Source organism: Leopardus geoffroyi, chromosome C2 (assembly GCF_018350155.1).
Source record: "Leopardus geoffroyi isolate Oge1 chromosome C2, O.geoffroyi_Oge1_pat1.0, whole genome shotgun sequence".
Classification (NCBI taxonomy): Eukaryota; Metazoa; Chordata; class Mammalia; order Carnivora; family Felidae; genus Leopardus; species Leopardus geoffroyi.
This window is the reverse complement of record NC_059333.1, coordinates 92,262,352-92,268,351: the sequence shown is the minus strand read 5'-3', so window position 1 is coordinate 92,268,351 and position 6,000 is coordinate 92,262,352.

The window sequence follows — 6,000 nt, the reverse complement described above, 5'->3', positions numbered from 1 at the left end:
CAACTAGCTTTAGAATAGGACATTTTCTTCAATTAAATAATTTCTCTTTTTCTGTCTATTGTTTTTTCTTTTTCTAGAATCCATAGTACTTGAATTTTAGGATTCTTGAATTTTTATCTTTTATGATTTCCTTTATTATTTACATTTTTATCTGTTTATTTTGTTTTGTTTTAAGATGTTATTTTATTTAATCTTCAGGATCACTTATTCAAGTCTTAGCAGTGACCATTTTCTCTTTAAAATTATCATTAACTTTTTAGTTCAAACACAAAGTCTCCCTGCTGAGGAGGGAGAGAGAGAGAGAGAGAGAGAGAGAGAACATTATTTATCTCCTGAAGTATTCATCAGTCCCCTCCAGCACTACTTGCCTAAGAACCATGATTGGTGGAGTTATAGTTTTCTCAGTGAGATCTGGGTATAGCTGCTAATCTAACTTAATGATGATAATACCATAGGTGAGGGGAGATACAGCTGTTTCTGTGTCTGTAGACTTCTCGACTTTAATGTGTCTATAGGTCATCTGGGAATCTTGTTCAAATCCTGGTTCTGATTCAGTAGATCTGGGTTGAGGCCTGAGATTATGTATTGTTATTAAACAACCAAGTGATGCCATTGTTGCTGGGATCAAGGATCACAGTATATATATCAAGAGATTAGCATGTACCAGACAGCAGTCTGTCAGTCGCAAATGGAAACATCACAAAAAACTTCATTTTGCTTGCAGCGTCCTTCTGTGCAAAAGCCAGCATTTTGCAAGCCTTAGTGTTACAAAAAACCCACACCATCTGCTTGACTTCCCTGCTGGAAGCCAACTGGTTTTCCCAGGAAACTTCATCTTTCCCCCTGGGCAAATCTTCCTGGATTTTGTGAGTTTCTACAGGGCAAACTCTCTCCAGAATTTAAATAATTTTGATCATCCTTTCAGCTCTCTCCATGATTGGTCTTCAGAGGCATCATAAAACAAAGGTCAAAAGGTCTTCCATTTCCTTTCATCTGTCCTGGAAGAGATAAGACCTGGCTCATACTCAGCAGGCCCCCAGTCAGTTGGTCCAACAGTTGTTTGGCTCAAGAAAAGTTGTATACTACTGATTTGGATTTGGGACACATGTTCAAGTTGCCATCTTCACGTATCAATAAAGGGCCTCCACCGTATTTTTTAATCCAGGAAGTTGTTTTCTCGATAATAAGGAATATATACATAGCTTTTAAGTTTAATGTCTGTGAGTCTGATCTAGGCTTTCATAAAGAGCCCAGATGTTAAACAGAAAAAAGAAGGGAAAGGTCAGATGGAATTACATCACTGAGCTACAAGGAGAAAGAGTTAGCATTCTGTTAAGGGAGACTCCATTTGACATTCCACTGAAGAAGTCAAGATGGTATTTTATACCTTGGGATCCTGAACAACTAAAAAAGAAGAGAAGAAAAAGTGTGAGTAATTGAAAATTAAAAAGAGTACAGGATCATCGTATTTTCTAGTCCCTCTTTCTTCTGTGGGAGGATCCTGACATTGTTGACTATATGGGTAAGTAAGAATGAAGTTGATACATTGAGTTTTTCCCTCCATATCATCTAGGAAGTGTGGCATCATCTTTTTGTACTTTTCCTTTGCACCATGGAAAAAGAAAGCCAAACATGTATGCTGTGTAGAAGCTAGCAGTCTTCTTTTGTTTTTATGTCCTGGAAATGTCCAGACACAACTTGTACAGTATTTTCTTTTTTTTTCCAAAACTCAAACTGTATTTTTTATATTTAAAATAGCTGGTTAAGCCAACAGTGATGCACTTTCCATAAGAATCATTTTCACCCTGTTTTAATAAGGTTGGTCTGCATGGAGTACAAGGGAACAGAGGAGCTGCAGGCAGAATAAATGGGGCTGCTATGAAGCAGGGAAGGTCTCCCTTAGGAAAGAACTGTGCCGTTAACAGTGTGACCTAATGGAAGAGCTCCAGACATAAAAATGCAGCCTTCCCAAGGCATGAAGCTTTCATTCTCTTATAACTGCTGTGGTGAGAAAAACTCCCAGAGAGACTGTAAAAGAGCAGTGGTGTTGTCATTATCATTCCTGTGTAAAGGAAAAATCTTTTACTTCTAAAGGTGTTTTTTTTTTTTTCATTTGATAAGATGAAGATGTCTCTGTTTGAAAACTTTTAAATATGATTTTAGGACTCTGCTTCTAACAAGTATGCCAGGTGTCACACAGTAAAGACTCAACGTCAGCTACTCAGTGGCTGCTCTACATAAATTGTTTTCTTATAAAAGTTCAAAAGATCATCTATTTACAGCCTAGATACCACCTCTGGGATGCTATGGCATATGTGTGAACCAATGGCAATGCAGTAAAATTTCATGAACCTGTAGATAAACTCTACAATGATGAGAATTCATGTGTTAAGCTTTATTTTGCCTACTACCCTGGTAGTGACATAATCATAAGACTATAGATCTAGAAGAAATCTCTAGAGACTCAAATTTATCCATTTTTCTCCAGATATCTCAATGCCATTCTAGACTGATGGTTGTTTGTTTTCTTCATAAACATATTCCAGGACAGGTATTTCATAATTTTCAAGTTCTTTAAATCATCCAACTTATAAGAAGGGCTTCTATTTACCCACTTAAAATCTCATTTATTTTAATGTATTTTTTAAAAACATATAGGATTTTTATTTTCTAGGATAACCAGGGACATAAAATGAGGAAACTGAGTCCTGAAGAGAGTGAGCAGGATTAGAACTCTTGCCTTCTTACTGCTAACTCAACATTCTTTCCAATATCATATGCCACCGCAAAACTGGACAAAAAAATATAATGCATATGAAAATGAGCATAATCCCCCCTCCCAAAAATATTCTCTTTGGCATAAGGACTATCTTGAGTTGGTTATTTTTTTTTTAATGCTTATTTATTTTTGACAGAGAGAGAGACAGAGCATGAGCAGGGGAGGGGCAGAAAGAGAGGGAGACACAGAATCCAAAGCAGGCTCCAGGCTCTGAGCTGTCAGCAGAGAGCCCGACGCAGGGGCTCCCACAGACCGTGAGATCATGACCTGAGCTGAAGTCAGAAGCTCAACCGACTGAGCCACCCAGGTGCCCCATTGAGTTGGTTGTTTGTTTTTTTTTTTCCTCAACGTTTATTTATTTTTCGGACAGAGAGAGACAGAGCATGAACGGGGGAGGGGCAGAGAGAGAGGGAGACACAGAATCGGAAACAGGCTCCAGGCTCTGAGCCATCAGCCCAGAGCCTGACGCGGGGCTCGAACTCACGGACCGCGAGATCGTGACCTGGCTGAAGTCGGACGCTTAACCGACTGCGCCACCCAGGCGCCCCTGAGTTGGTTATTTTTAAGAAACAGCAGACACAGGAGAAAACTGAGTAGAAGTTACCCTTTTGTAAGAAACATTTACATTTATAAGGGAAATCTGTTTGTAAAGATGTCTCCCTCTCAGTGCCAGGAAAAGAAGGATGAACAAATCTAAAACTCTTAGCAGTGGGGAAGACAACAACTTAAATTTGCATAACAACCTTAACCTTATTTTCTGACTCCCTACCCCCTAATCCAACATCTTTCTTTTGTCTTTAGCTGGAGATGATATTTAAGGTGGTGATGTGGGCCATTTCAGGGAGTTACTCAGTTTTTCTGGCTATCTCTTGTGTATTCAGCAGTATTCATGTTATTAAAGCTCTGTTTGTTTTTCTTATTACTTTACTTTTCATTTGTGTTGGGGGAGGAGGAGGAAGAACTTTCTTAGCCAAGAACCTAGAAGGGTAGAGGACAATTTATTTTACCTCCTCTATACATGCAGTAATATTTTAAAGTACCTTCATCCATTACTATTCAGAAACATTTTCTTTTAATTTTTAAATCCTTAGTTCTGTCACCCTGTGGGTGCAATATAAGAAGGAATCAAAAAAGAATGTGTAAATGTAACAAAAATTTTTTAAAAGGTATGCTATGATTGGTTAACAAATTCTTGTGAGTTTAGAGAATATTGCTTCATCCAGACTATTTTACTCACAAGCAAAATGAAGAAATTGAACTAGGTGATTTCTAAGGCTGCTTCCCGTTTTAACACTATTTGAATCAACTTGATCTTATTTTATGAAAGTTTTCCTAATGCTTTCAACATTAAATGTCATCCATCATATCCACCATGAAAATACCCAAGGCTTCATGATATGTACCTTTAGAAAAGGAAACTGACATGAAATTTACAATTTCGTGTAGTGATTGATGAGGTTTTTTGGGGTGATAGTCGGGCTTGTGGGGTCCAGAGCCGACGACCAAGAAAGAATTCTTGAAGATGTCTTTGGTGCAAAAAGGTGATTTTATTAAAGCACGGGGACAGGACCCATTGGCAGAAAGAGCTGCCTGTGACCAAGAGGAGAGACTGGTTTTATACTATGGAGTTGGGGGAGGTAAAGTCCAGGGGAAGTTTCCAGTGAGATGTTCATATGCTAAAGAAGACTCACAGGATACTGGAGGCCTTGCTAGTGTCAAGCTGAGGTTGTTTTCCCTTATTAACATTAAGACTGTAGGGAGTTCCTGGAGAAACATTTTACTTTGCCAGCCTCTGGTATTTGTCAATAGGCTGCAGGCTATAAGTAAATTTAGTTCTATCTGCCATTTCCTCCTTCCTTTGTTTCCCACATCACTATGGAGGGATGATGGAGACTTAGGTCCTGCAGGACTATGATCTCTATCAGTTAACCATTTGTTTTTTCACTTTCCTTTGTGCTTGGGCAGCCAGGAGTGCCTGAGGAATATCACACATATCCGCCCTGGTTGCAGGGAGATGGCGGTGTTTGTGGCCTGTCAGCTTGCCTTATGCTCCCTTATCAGTGATCTCTCTGAAACCAGCCTAGGTCTCATTAACAGTAAAGATGTGGGTTTGCAGTTATGATCTTACACTTCATGTTTTCCAGTTATTTTTTGAGATCCTAAAGAATTTGGGAGAAATCAAGGTTAATCAACCCATCAGAGATTCGTAGGACAGTCATCTATAAGTTATGATTCCTTTTTATACTTGAAAGTTTCTCTCACACTCTCAGGAATATACTATAATTTCAATGACATATTCTTTATAAACAGAAGACAGAAATGAATGGGGCTTGGGGAATGGATAAGAATTGGTCCTTGCAAAATAAGAGGCTCTCAAGTCGCACATTCTTATGATAATCTGCACTCAGTGAATACTATTGTGGGTCTCTTGCATCCTGCCTCAGGATTTCTTTCTGCTAATGTAACGAAGAATGGAATGGTATCTCCTCCTTATGGTACAGGGACAAAGAGTAGAATGAACAATGTCAAAATCATCACAGCCTCCTTCAATTTTCCCCACTCTACTCAAGGCTTCAACTTTACCCCATTAATCCCCTCACTGCCAACAGATGTCCAGATTTTACAATGTTGCTGTGATAACATTCTCTGATTATAATTTCCTCAGCTTCCTTCCTTTTTCCTACCTGAAAATCTCTAACATCATTCATTCTATTTTCCACATTATAGAGAGGAAGCTGCTAGAGCTTAACAGACAGCTCTGCCTGGGACTATTACTTACTATCTAAGCAACCTGTGCAAGTTATTTAATCTCTCTGACCCTGAGTTTTCTTAAAAATGGGAATAACAATGCTTCTCCCATAGGAAGCTATAAGGATTGGAGATACAGTTACTTCTCTATGTAAGTGTGCTTAGTAGAGTGGTTCTAGTTGGCACCTCATAGGTACTTAATAAATGGTTATTGCAAAGTGTCTTTGGCAAGGCTAATTTCTTGCATCTTTAAATGTCCTCTACTCATGCTGGGATTTTTAATGATTAAAACAGGGTTCCTCTTGGGCTTACAAACATGTTCTACCCTTTTTAGAGTACAACTTTGTGAGCTTTTGTTCAAGAAACTAGACTGGATCACCTGGCAGAAGAACCAAGCAGCACTTGGAGATCTTGGGAGGCAGCAGGTTTATTTTACAGTTGGGCTCAGAGATCATTCTCCAGAGGTCTGAGTC